This window comes from Cygnus olor, chromosome 2 (assembly GCF_009769625.2).
Source record: "Cygnus olor isolate bCygOlo1 chromosome 2, bCygOlo1.pri.v2, whole genome shotgun sequence".
In the NCBI taxonomy this organism is placed as follows: domain Eukaryota; kingdom Metazoa; phylum Chordata; class Aves; order Anseriformes; family Anatidae; genus Cygnus; species Cygnus olor.
The window spans coordinates 109,827,031-109,841,297 of NC_049170.1; the positions used below are offsets into that span (position 1 = coordinate 109,827,031).

At 36.9% G+C, this 14,267-nt stretch overlaps 1 long non-coding RNA gene across 2 annotated transcripts; it reads left to right on the top strand.

The window, feature by feature from the left end:
- The first annotated feature begins 1,442 nt into the window (after positions 1-1,442).
- Positions 1,443-8,862, top strand: LOC121065496. 2 transcript variants are annotated; one of them, XR_005817110.1, is made up of 5 exons: positions 1,443-1,697; positions 2,945-3,233; positions 4,171-4,300; positions 7,856-7,956; positions 8,099-8,862. It is a non-coding gene; the product is annotated as an uncharacterized LOC121065496 (long non-coding RNA). The 2 variants fall into 2 exon arrangements; XR_005817109.1 differs by lacking the exon at positions 2,945-3,233 and having other exon boundaries at positions 1,487-1,697.
- Positions 8,863-14,267: the final 5,405 nt, after the last annotated feature.

Below are 14,267 nucleotides of genomic sequence, written 5' to 3' on the forward strand. Positions count from 1 at the left end.
TTGTTGTTGTTGTATGTAGGAGAGCTAATAAAAATAGAGATCAGGTAAAGCACAGGCTCATTGGGCTTTGCTTGCTAGAGCTTTCTCATACTATATTTCTGTGTTATGGGGGGGCTTTCCTGACAAAACTTCCCTCAGCACCTAATCCTTTCCCTTCCAAGCTCTCAGTTATCGTTCAGAGCTAAAACTCTCCAGCTCCAAAGCTCACTCCCTGACCCCTTTCTAAACCCTGTCCAAATCTCCATGTCTCCCTGATTTGACATAACCAACCAACCAGAAACTTCAAGTTTTCTATATTTCTGCAGTTCTTCTGTCCCTGTCCTCATTCCTCCTTCTGTGTCCATGTGTTAGCATGGTCCCTATCTGGCTATTCTTATTCAGACTACCCTGCTGATATTCTCCTCTGTTCTTCCAGACTGAATGTATTTCTTTCTCTTGTTTGCTGCAGCCTACTGAACTTCTCCATCCTTCTGACTCTTCCCATAAGAACTAGTAATGGATCCAGTTCTGACTGCTATTTTGGACACTCGCTGTAGGTACCATGATCCAAATCTATCTGCTTCTACTCTGTTGGCTGGAAAAGTTTACTTTGTTCAGGAAAAAAAAAAAAAAAAAAAAAGGAAAATCAAGTTAAACAAGATAAACAGTAGCCACGTATTTGATTGTTTAGTTTTCAGTTTTTAGAAGAAACAGTGTTCACAAAATTATTGCACTATGCCTGCTTTGGAGGAGAAGAGGAGAGGAAACAAGCCTATGCCCACACAAAAGCTGTGGCTAGCACAAGTCAAGGCTGTTTTTGAATATATAGTCTTGAGGAAAGATGTGCTGGTTTTTGTTCACTGTAAAGGCTTCAAGGTTTAGGATTCTGGTTTGCATGTGTTCAAAGTGGGATAAGAAAGAATCAAACTGGGATAAGAAAGAACATTGACAGAGTTTCTTTGGGCTCCTTTCCCTCAAAGAATAAAGGAAACAAAGGAACAGAACGAAAAGGTGGTTTTTGAAAGAGATGTATTGCTTTCAGAAGAACTAGCAACTTTTGAACTGTTTTGTTAGTCTGGCCTATCAGTGATAAGGTGTTCTGGGGTAGAGTTAATTGATCTTTTAACTCAAAGTCTTTTTAAAGAGGGACTTGAAAACAGAGAATTGTAATTAAGTCCCCATAGAACTGTTTTTATTAACTATAACTAATAATTTCAGTTGGGGTTTTGGCAGGAAATGTCTGTTTAAGAATGAATATCACTTACTCAGTGGCGCTCAGAAGTACAAGTAGATTTGTCAAAGCAGTATTTTATTCCAGGACAATTGAGTCATCCACCACATAGACAATATATTTTCCAAGAATTACGCAAGTGGCCTTGGAAAAAAATGGAATATCTAGGTCTTATGCATCTCAATGAAGGAAGCAGATTGTCATAACAACTTTGAAAATGCCATTCTTTCAGTCACAATTAATTTCAGCTCAGTCCAGGCACTTCACAGAACTGAGAACCGGAAAGTCAACAATGAAACTAAAGGCAATAGCTACAGGGCACAGGTTAGGGATTCTGTCAACATTTAAGGCTTGTGAATGCCTGCTGCAGCAGTCCTCATTCTGGGCATGAAAGAAAAAAGAAGCTAGAGAAGACAGGAACATGAATCTGCAGAGAAAACCTTATTAATTGTACATTGTGGCGAATTTGAATAGTGTGTCTTCAAAGGTAAGCTGTCAGTGTTACAAGGAAAGTTTCAACTAATTAACAACAATTAATGGATTTAAAACATGTACTCAGGTGTTTTGCTGAATTGAATCCTAAATGGTGGTAATACAATAATCTTGTGTATGAACTGCTTGTTTCTTTTGAGCGAACAGTTTATTCAGCATCATTCTGTGGCTTCTTTTCTTAAAACAGTAAATAGAGCTTAGGATGAGTTTGGTTCTCCCTAAGCAGCTGTGTCGGAGACTAGTCTGTTACCTAAAGACTTTATAGACTAATACTTCTTTCACCTTTACAAATAGCCAAGCACAGAGAAGACCTCATTAGTTAAAGTGCAAATCCATATTGGTTTTACACTCTTATAGAAATCTTATTTAGTATATGTGTACTGTTAACAAGGCAGACAATCTGCACAATTAAAAACATACTGTAATACTACAATCCCTCTGGGTTAATTTCTTTTTCTTTTTTCTCCTCCTTTCTCATCTTTATCATCTACTTTTTCATTGTCTTTTCATCACCCACCTGAGACCGGAGCCCAGGTTTAATGTGCCTTAAGGGGAAATAAGAGGTTCTGCCAAGAATTCCTCAATGTAAAATCCCCTCTCTATACTGGCAAGACTCAGCAAATCAGTTTTTCTTGGCTGGAGTGTTATCTGCTTTGGCTGAGAAGTGAGTTTTGAAAAAAACAAGGTGTGAAAAAAATGCCACTCTTTGTTTCATCCAGGCTGGTATCATCTGTCATATGTATTGCTACTATTTATTTAGCAGAAGTGAGAGGCACTTGCCATTTGTTTCTATTTGACATCTTTGACTTTTCACTTTGTTTCCTCAGGATTTCATTAGTTAGACCTTCCTGCTTGTTTTGCCTCCCCTCTTCATCTTGCTTCACCTGTGTGAATGGTCATTCAGCATATGGATACTGTGATCTACCATGTTTTCTGTTTTGGTTCTTACGGGTTCTAAAGGGCAAGACAAAGCAGGGGCAAGGAGAAACATATTCTGTTCCTGATTTGCAGAAAGGCATGTCTGGAAAGGTGGTTCTTTATTTTATTTTACTTTATTTTACTTTATTTTACTTTATTTTACTTTATTTTGCTTTACTTTATTTCATTATTTCATTTTATTTTATTTTATTTTAATTATTTTATTTTATTTTATTTTATTTTATTTTATTTTATTTTTCAAAAACATTGCTATATAGAAATTGTATTATTATTTCTGAGTAATAAACTATTTGCTTATTACAGAATATATTTCATAATCAGAAGATCACAAAATATCTTTCAAACCAAAACAACATTTTTACCAGCTTTTCATGAAACCCTGAGTATTGGCAAGATCTGCTGTGACTCAGCAGGTTTGAGGAACATTTACTCAGACTGAGATATTTTTGGAAGAGGAGTCTGACTACCATAGCTAAGAATAATAATTCTTTAGAAGATGTTTCAGATGTTTTCCTCTTTGGAAAATTGTTCTCAGCTTTATCAGCTTCATTATCACCCCTGAAAAACCTTCACAGTCAGAGTGAAAGTTAAGGTAAGTTTATTGTAAGCTCAGCCTCAACAAGGCTAAATGCTGGGTCACAACACTTGGGACACAACCCCATGCAATACTACAGGCTGGAAGAAGAGTGTCTGGAAAGCTGCCTGGTAGAAAGGTCAATAGCCAAATGAATACGGGCCAGCAGTGTGCTTAGGTGGCCAAGAAGGCCAAAGACATCATGGCTTGGATCAGAAATAGCATGGCCAGCAGGACTAGGGAAGTGATTGCCCCTCTGTACTCAGATCTGTTGAGGCTGCACCTTGAGTACTGTGTTCAGTTTTGGGCCCCTCACTACACAAAGAACATTAAGGTGCTGCAGAGTACATAAAGAAGGGTCTAGAGAGCAAGTCTTATGAGAAGTGGTTGATGGAACTGGGGTTATTTAGCCTAGAGAAAAGAAGATTCGGGGGAGACCTTACCACTCTCTACAGATACCTCAAAGGAGATGGTAGCGGGGTGGAGGTTGGTCTCTTCTCCCAGACAACAAACAATAGGACAAGAGGAAATGGTCTGAAGTTGTACCAGGGCAGGTTTACGTTGGATATAAGGAAAAAATCATTCACTGAAAGGGTCATGAGGCATTGGAAGAGGCTGCCCAGGGAAGCAGCTGAGTCACCATCCCTGGACATGTAGATGTGATGCTTAGGGACATGGTTTAGTGGTAGACTTGGCAGTGCTAGGTTAACAGTTTGACTAGATGGTTTTTGAGGTCTTTTTCAAGCTAAATTATTCTATTTTGTTCTATTCTATTCTATTCTATTCAACATAAGATATATAGAGAAAATATTAGTCAATTTCATGTATATCAAATGTGCTGAAGGAAGTACAGCACTCTGTCTTGCTTAATAAAGATTTCCAAAATCACACGGAATATTACATTGTCCTTTTGTCTATGTGATCAATAAATCAGTGATCAGTTCAAATTCCACAGGTAAAGCATCAGGAAAACTCTGAAATCGTAATGCAAGAAGTATGTTCCCATATGTCACTGGCTGTCTTACATCAATGAAACCAAGTGAAAGATCATGTTAAGTTCAAGCATCAACTATATATTCAATTTTGTAAGTTACTTAAAAATTCTCTCTCTTTTTAAGATAACTCTTTAAGAAACTTTAAAACTATCTTCATTGAGAATGAAGTGTTGTGTGGAATCAATTTTTTTTTCCCATGAAGAACGATTATTCTCTTTCCTATTGAAATTTGTGGCCATAAAATAAATGAGATTTCATCTCATAACTATAACAGTTTGAAAAATGCTGGTGGAATGGGGTGAGGTCCAATCTCTTCTGGCTACATGTGGGTAATGGATATTGACAGCAAGGACTTCTTTGCATGCAGATGGAGGGGAAAATAAACAAGGGATATGTAACTGCTGTCACACTGCAAGCATAATCAGTATTGATATCAAACCAAAAGCTCAAAGGGAGATTTCTATACATGTACAATTTATGGTCCCACAGATTTGAAATGAGCAAAACTCCTTACCTAACACTTATACACACCTTGGAATGAAGACCAGATCTTTTCTTGCAGATACATAGCTAAAGTTCAAGGTTCTTTCCCTGTATTAAAAATATATGCATATTTCATAATTAATATACATGGAAATACTTCAGGAAATGCTTGAAATATATTAAAAACATCAAAGTATTTTTTACCATGAGATTGTATTTCTATAAGGAATATGAAACACTCTGCATTTTTTGCTACTGTGTAAGGAAGAGCTTCTCCTCTTTCTGCTGTGGTCACTGATTCTTTTTACCTTGATAAAATCCCAGCGTGCCTGGATAGAAAGCAGGATAACAAAAGCACACATTGTTGAAAAGCTATTAGAAAGAGAGCATGAACTCAGTCAACTGCCAGCCCTGAAATGATGGAGCTATTATAAATCGTATCCTTGAAATACCAAGGAGAAGGGAGAAACCTCACGTGTCCTTACACCTGCACTCCCTTTATTTCATTTAGACAGCGTATTATTCACACACAGAAGAGGGTGAGTTAAGAAGGGTTATTTTCAACTTGTATTCTCTTCCACAGGCTTAAAAAACACATTCACAGACACAGACACACACACATGAAAAGAACGAGCAAACATAAGGAAGAAGATATTTGAAAATGAAATGGTTTCAAGCATCTCTTGGGACTCAGTAGCACCACAACCTTTCAGGGTATCAGAGAGCTTCTAGAGTCTCCATGGTATCTCAGCATCTCTAGGGACATGCTGGAGTTTTAGATTTATTTCATATACGCCAGAGGCATGTTTTTCATAAAAGATATGAAAGCTTTTGCTTTCCTATTATTTCTTACTCCAATTCTTTTCCATATGCACATTTCTTTTCTGATTTGAAAGCTTCAGGACTTCTTAGGTTGTACCTGTGATGGTCTGGACTGTAATTTTTTTGGAACTTGTAGAATTGGAACAGCATTTCTGGGTGGAGTGTTAAAATCAGCCAATAAAGCACTGCTGGTTAATACAAGACAAATACCACAATGGCCTTTCCTAGCTCAGCATAATATTGATCACTAGCCTCATATTTCCATTTTTCTTAGGTAGCAAAGTGATCTTAGTTTTATTGGAGTCTTGGCCAAAACAATGCATTCTTTTCTGGGTAGGAGAGGAAATAAATGTCAACTCTAACCAGACAAACCAGATGAACTTTTTTTTTTTTTTTAATATATATATTTTTTTCCCCCTAAAAATCATTCTTCATAAGGGATTTTTTCTACCCTCTGTCTAAGCTGTATGATGGGAGGAGCTAACAACATCCTCCTCAACATTCAAAAGCATTAAAGAGTTCTCTTTCTTTACATGACATTTCCCATGTTGCAGTTTCTAGATCCACTTCATGTCTTATGTATCTCTTTGAACACCTTATTCTAGATTCTTTTAAGGTTAGCTGAGCATGGTATTTGCGTGGGTTTGCAAACAGTTTTGATATCATCTGGTCTTTGGAAATCTCCTTAGGGTTTAGTGCCACACATACTGTCTTAGAGTCAGGGCCTTTAATCATGGCCAGACAGTTTTATTCTAAATTTTTTTTTTCTTCTAGATAGAGTCCAAGAAAGTTCCAAAATTACCATTCATAAAACACAGTAGTTTAGGAAAAATAAATAAATAAATAAATAAATAAATAAATTGAGCTCTTTAAAAGGATGTACACTTCAAGAGATTGTGCAATCATTGTCCTTTGGTTTAGTTTCATATTATTTTATTGTAGTAGTGAAATTGCAGAAATAATGCAACTGCAAACCAAACTGACATGAAACAAACAAACAAAAAAATTGATTATAAATTTAACAGACTTTTGGAGGAGAGGATTATCTTCTTACAATGATGTACCATTCTAAAGAAAGAGACTGTAAATACAAAGTGTCATGATAACATGTTTTAAATTATAGCAGCAATGTTGATAGATTAACAATGATAATGAACAAAGATATCAAAGATATCAATATTGCTTCAAACACATATTTAATGTGCATGTTGAAAACACAATGTAAAAGCAAAATTCCCTAAGCTAAAGGTAAGTAAAGTGTGTTGAACAGGCCTGACTGACAGAGATTGGTCGACTCACTAATTGGAAGAACATACAAGTGAAACTAACCACGTAAATCAAAGATTAAATGAAGGAAACACTGTCACAGATTAAAGATTTATACAGCTGTTTCATCCATCTGGTGTTTAACCAAGCAAAGGCTGGTGGAGAGCATATGACTCAGATGTCTATATTGCAGGATAACTGACTGATTAAATGAATTTGTACATCCATCAAAGATCAGAAGACTTAAAATTAGACTCACCAAAAAAATCCATACAAAAGATTTTGAGTGCGCATAGTTTGTAGAAGAGTGGGCACCAATTTTCAAGACAGTTTTGGAAGGCCACAAAACAAGAGATATCAAGCTGAGTTTTGGAGCTGCAGCAATTATAAATAAAGTGTCTATTGTTTGAAATCACAGAATCACAGAATTGTAGGGGTTGGAAGGGACCTCGAGAGATCATCGAAATCTAAAAGTTATATTGTAATGTCCAGAAATATTGTATGTAAAGAAAATGAATGGCTTGAAATGTAAAATAAATGCATACAGTAGGAAGGTAAATGTATACTTACAAACATAAGCTACAGAGAAAATTTATATTCTCATTAGATTTGAATATCTTACACATAAAATTTCTTTTTGAAGAAATAATTTAGTTAGTGTTCTCATTTGTAAAGGTAGCTTTTCAAATGTTAATGTGTAAATGATTACCTGTACTTGCCAAATTTCAAGAAAAGCTGATGACTTCATTCAAGTTCTTGTATGCCCCAAACATCCTGACGTGGGTAACTGAAAAGAAGATCTGTTTGTAACTTCTAAACCTTGCAATGAAAAGCTATGGTGACATGTACTGAGTAGATCAGTACACCAATATTTCTGCATTTCAATGTTGGTATTTTTGCTTTAAGCACATTTTAACCCTAGCAGAGAATACAAAATCTGGAAACAGAAACATTCAATCCAGACTCACACAGGAGTGATAATGTCTTCGTTTAGCTAAAACAACACACACACACATGATTTTGAGATGTTTATACCTTGCATTTGTGTTTCTCTCCCATGGCTGTACTAACGAGGAACTTTGCACATTGAAACATTATCACGACACAGTGGCAGAAACCACAGACAGAGCAATCTTGATGAGCATGATGAAAGGCACAGAGCTGGAACAATCAAGGTGAGAGTGTTGGATTATCTTCATAATAAAGCTGTCTAGATTTCAAAAGAGGGAAGTGAAATATAGTACTTACTCAAAAGATGTAAATTTATATGCTTTCTATTGATCTTCTGTAAATTTTTCTTCTGTATGTCACCCACAGGTTTATTGAAGAAAAAAAAACCTTCAATCAATACCCAAGCAAAAAGTCTGAGAGAACACTGTAGCTTGAGTTGTTCCCAGATACTTTATCTCTGCTTCTTCCTAATAGTAGCTCTCTTGGATTTATCACAACTTTTCATGTTGTGCAACATTGTGGGAACAGCTTACAAGTTTTTAAATATGCTACATCCAATACCGTGTGTGTTATTCATTAAATTAACCATAAGCTTTATTGTGCTGGGCTATATAAAACACTGGGTGTGTAAATGCACTGGGTCTGGCAGGGAACATTCCCTGCAGCAGCCCGTACAGTGCTGTACTCCGCACTTGTAGCTAGAACAGCACTGGTAACACACCAATGCTTTGCCTATTGCTGAGCAGTGATGGCACAGCACCAAGACTCCCTCCAAACGCCCCAAAGCCAGTAGGCTGCAGGTGGGCAAGAACTGGGGAGGGCAGCTGACCTAAACTGACCAAGGGATATTCCATAGTGTATGATGCCACACTCAGCAATAAAAGGTAGAAAAGAGGAAGGAAAAGGGGGAGATCTCATTACAAAGATGTCTGTCCTCCCAAACAACCAATATGTGCATTGAGACTCTGCTTCCCAGAATGTGGCTGAACGTTGCTCATTGGTGGGAAATAGAGAAGATTTTTTTTTTTCATTCCCTCTGTGTTTCCACCTGGCCTTTACTTGATTCTGTTGTTGTTGTTGTTTGCTTGTTTTCCTTCTTTATTTTCCCATTAATTAAATTATCCTTATCTCAACACACGAGCCTTTTATTTGTTCTTTCCAGCATACATTCTTCTCCCTCCTCTAACTTTTTTTTTTTTTTTTTTTTTTAAGGACAGGAGAGTGAGAGAGTGGTTGTGGCAGAGTTTAGCTGCCCAGCAGGGTAAAACCACCACAATCCCTTTTGGCACCCCATGTGGGTCTCAAAGTGTTGAGATAATAGATTTGATGAGAGCGTTTTAGAGGGAACTTGCAATTATCATACTTAGTTAACAGTTGCTAGTCACAATGTTGCCTGGTTTGCTCTTCATATTTTTCTATGTGATCCTGTTTTACATTATCCATACCATGTTCTCCTTTCTACTGTATCTGAGAGTTTGCTAAAGGCTGATTTTATTTTATTATTTTTCAGTTCACTGTCCTGTAAATCACTGGCCTTGAGCCTAATGTAGTACTCAGGCCCTGCAGTGACATTTTACTCTGCAGAAGGTCTACAGCTCAGCCTATGTACAGGTCATGTTCAATAGATTAATTATCCTTGCTTTTGTAAACTCCCAAAACACACATCCTCCAAGAATTTAGGGCAAAACCTTGAAGCCTATCTTTTACTGCAGGTAACTTCACTTTGTAACATAGACAGGAAGCAGAAGGATTTGAATGCAGATACAGCTACCTCCAGGCAGTTTGAGCTGGGGTCACCTTCCATCAACAGATGTTTGTCTAAGCCTGAGTCAATAAACTTGAGCTCACCTTATGGTCAAGGAGAAGACACAGGAGCTCCCAGAGGGTGACCTATCTTACAGTTTAGGTTAAGGTGGAAATACTTTGGTAATTTGGAAGTAGTTATGTGTGGTGACATGGAAAGTAGTCTTGGAAGGATGGCTGGCTACATGTGTATAACTTAAATATCCATCTTTTGCCTCTTCCATGGTTATATTTGTCCACTACTCAACACCAAAGGTGCTCAACTTTTTGTTTTACTATCATTTCTTTGTACAGGGTCAGCACAAAACCAGTGCACCTTCAAATTGCAGCTGAGTCCTTAAAAAGGTATTAAAATGAACTAGATTTGACTGACCCATGCCAATGAGCAGGTTTTCACCTCTATTAAACTCTCACACTGATTATTTCACAACTGTGAAAAGTAGTAGAGAAAGCTGTGCATAGCCAGTCACAAAGCAGATTTCTGGCTGGAGGGCATGGTGAGTACTCAGAATCTCCCAGTCTTCTAAAAAAACAGGCACCATTTTTACTTCTCTTCTTGTGAAAAAAGTGCTGCTAGATGTTACTTCACAGACGACTGATGAACAGTGTTGGTGAAGAGGAGGCCTTGAGAGAAAAATGGGAGACACTTAGCTAGCCATGTCAGCATGTTCCTCTTTTGTTTTAAATGCCCTTGAATTTGCCTATGACAAGCTCAAGAAATGATATGGACTGGTGTTTATAATGTTTCAAACACCAAATGAAAAACAAATTTGCAAGTAAAAAGTATGAGACCATAGAGATTAGACTGTCAAGGTTGCTACATGGGATAGAAAACCTTCTGCAGGATATATCCAAACCACTATATACAGGGCTCTTATAGATAAAGTAAAAATGAAAAATATTAAGAGTGCAAGGTAAAAGGTTATATTTGCTTACATGCATCCAGATCATGTATATACACATATAAAAATAATCTAATTATTTATTCATAAAAAAAAAGTGAAGGGAAGCTGCTGTGCAAGAGATGTAGTTCTTGTAATAAGTAGAGTTAAAAAAAGGAAGGTATGATTTAATTTGGGCTCTTTTAACTAGCTTTTGGAATTAAAGAAATACCAACAAAATGATGTGGGTGGGCATGACCCTTCTGTTCTTCCCTATCGCTGATGAGAAGGCAGTAAGTCATATTTCAAAAGACTTGGACTGGAGAATTTCTAAAGTACACGTTGACAAAATTATGGTAGTAACAGTCAATTCAAGGAAAATGAAGACTGTAGTAGGAGGTCACGTGGACAGTATTGCAGGGATTGTCCTAAGCAGATTTATCTGTTTCTCCTGAAGAAAACTTTGGGACACAATACCCTTTATAGTACTCTTTTATTACGGATCTATTACTATGGTCAAAAGTTGAAGCAGGTTCAAGTGCTATCCAGGGAATGACTTGATGGCAAGGATGACCAGTCCCACCAAGGAACAGTACCTCACAGACACCTGCTTGTTTTGTTCTGAAAACTTTGCCCTACTATGGGGCTTTGAGCAACCTGGTCTAGTGGAAGATGTCCCTACCCATAGCAGGAGGGTTGGAATTAGATGATTTTTAATGTTCCTTCCAACCCAAACCATTCTATGATTCTATGATTCTATTATCAGTGTGGCTTTTCTCCCATGGAAATAATGCAAAACAAGGACAGTTTGGGGAAAACTGGCTCATTCGTTGTATCCCAATAAAAGTTAGAATTAATCAAGGAAGGAAATTCTTGCAGGTGTTCTTTCTCTTTCCCATTGGACTTAAAAATTGAGAAGAAAATTAAACAAAAGGAAGAAGCTGATGAATCAGACTCAGAATATGAATAATTCTGGGACCAAAGAGCTCCAGACAAAAGAAAACATGATTCTTGTTTTCACAGTTCATCCTTCATTTTCCAGTATCTATCACCATCTACTGCCAAGATGCCAAGATTAAAATCTGTTTCACCATTTGCCTTCTCATATTTGAAGTGAGTTCGAAGAGATCACTGGTCCCAGACTGAAAGTGCATTATTCTCAAAACAGGCAAAACAACATGAGAGTCTGCAAGGAAGATCAGCATGAAAGCATTCATGAAATCATGATTTTTTATTTTTATTTATTTTTTTTTCTGACAGGGAGGGGCAAGGAAGAAGAGAAAAAGTATCCTGTCCTCAGAGTCCTTTAAAGTGGTCTCTTCCTGTTTATTTATTCTGGAATCCTTATTTCTATCTCTGTTTCATCCTTTTCTCTCTCTTTTTTTTTCATCATAAATACAAAATATATATATATTTTGACTGTAAAGGGTAAGCAAGGGAGTGCTGATCTTACATATAACAGCACTGGGGTAGTCAAAATCTGATTTCCATTTCTGTCATATACTTCATATGTGATCTGAGTGATCATGTGTACTGAGTTTGTAAGCTCTCTGTAGTCAAGTCCACTCTCTCACTTTGTCTTTACCAGTAGACACAGCCTTTTTCAGCACCCCAATCCTCTAGATATTTATCTAGATATCCTACACTGTAACAATGGTACCACATTTATTCTAGAGGATCTCAGGAAATCTTAACCCAATCTGCACAGAAAAACTCCTTATGTCACAGTTTTGATGCCATAAATATTAATGACCTAGCACCATGAGGAGCAGGTGAAACCAGTTGGCATAAAAAAACAGCAACATAGAACTACACAAAACTATTGCATATGGGCTAGCCAGAGTCACTGAATCAGGAGAAAGGTAAGTAGAGCACTGGTGGATGGCATGATGGGGAATGTGCAGTCAGCACTCACATAAACCCAGAGTGAGATGTCAGACGAGTCAGGAAAGGAAGAGGTACCCTACCAACCTCATCTCCTGTGTTTTCTTCCCCCATAAGTGTCCAATGGTGTCTAACATCCCTTGATCCTGATGGTGAACCATTTTGGACACATGATTCCAAGCCTTTGTAGATGCAGTTCCAGCAAGTCACTGGAGTTTGCCCATCCAGCCATGAAGTCTGGGCTCTTCACTTAAGGGCCCTCATCACGCTGGCACTAATACAACACCAAGCATGTGGTGCTGCTTTGGTGAGCCTGAGAGCATGTAAGCAACTCAACGGGGGCAATCAATATGAAACCAGTCAGACCATGCTTGTCATTACTAAATGACTGCTGACAATGTACAAACTTTGATAACAAAGTCTTCTTGATACTGAAGGTATGTGTTTTTATACAATACTCAAAACTGATCTAAACTAGTCTTGCTTATCATCTTTTTCACTATCATTAAAAGTCTGATTTTTTTTTTTAAAGGGGGTTGGAGGTATCATAATATAAACATACCTCCGTGTATGTGGGATAGTGTAAATATAGACATAGGTGTTCATGTGGATTTACTTTTCTTAAATACCACAGAAATACATGTGTGTTCACATATGCATATTTTTGTGCACAATACAAAGACTAATGCATTCTACCTAATGAAATTTTATGTACCAAACCATCAATATAGTTAGTCACAATAGAAGCATCTATGACAAACTAAAAGCCTTTGGCTTTAGGATGAATGGGATTGCTACTAGAAAAGCTTATAATCCTGTAGCATTACTATTGATTTATTGTGTCACTACACTTATACAAAAGAAAAGAAAAAGGGTGAACTTTATTAGTGTAACAAATTTGAGCCTATGAACAGGCTTTTCATAGAGACACCGCTACTTCCCTGTAGTACTTTGTGTGAAAAATGCTACTATTTTATTTTTATTTAAAAAGTTTCCAACCATTATTATGTGAAACACATTAAAGAAACAGCTACCCATTTCCCTTTATTTATTCTGTTTTTTCTTTAAAAAGCTGCTTTCCCGCCTGGAATGCATTCTGACAATAAAAATATGAATAAAATACAAATAACGTCAAAATGGGCTGGGGCTTTGGGGAACAGAAAAAGAACATGTATAATTAAAGACTACATCATAATGCCTTGAAAAGAACTGATTAAAATATTTTTCATGTGATTTCATTGTGTTGAAGCCAAAACATTTCACAGAAGTATATGAGTTGAAAAGGACATTTTTAACAGGAAAATTTTCCTATCCAGATTCTCAACTCAGAAGTGACCAGAGTGAGAGACTAGCTCACATTTTTAGCATAATAATCATTGCAAGCCAAGGCTTTAGTTTTGCTCTGTACTGTTCAGAAAGACCTAGCAGGAGATACTTGGCCCTGAAGGAAGAAGTAATAGGGTCCCTGGGTCATCACAATTCTGTTGATATCATCTGTTGATGTATGATGTACAATCTGTATCATACATCTGTATGATATCTGATGAATCTGTATGATTCTGTTGATGAATCACTTTGAATACTCCCATGACAAAGGGGTCTCAAGTTTCATAAGCCTTTTCCAAACTTTTTTGAAGTACAGCTTGAAATCCCAGAGCAGTCCAGCACTACCCTCTCTCTATGAAAATACCACAAGTGTTCCACATTGAAATGAAAACAGGATTTGGAAAATCAAATGTCATGAAATTAAACTGTTGCCTTGTTTCAGTATTGCAGCTGAAAGCTGTTCTTATCTTTTAAATTTTCAGGATTATTTGGGACCCCAACTTTCTTGTAATGTAACATATTCTCTCTCTATATATATTCTATATATTCTCTCTCTATATATATCTAGAATATATATATATTCTAGATAATTCTCTCTCTCTATATATATTTGTATCTAGAAATATGCTGAAATCTGTATC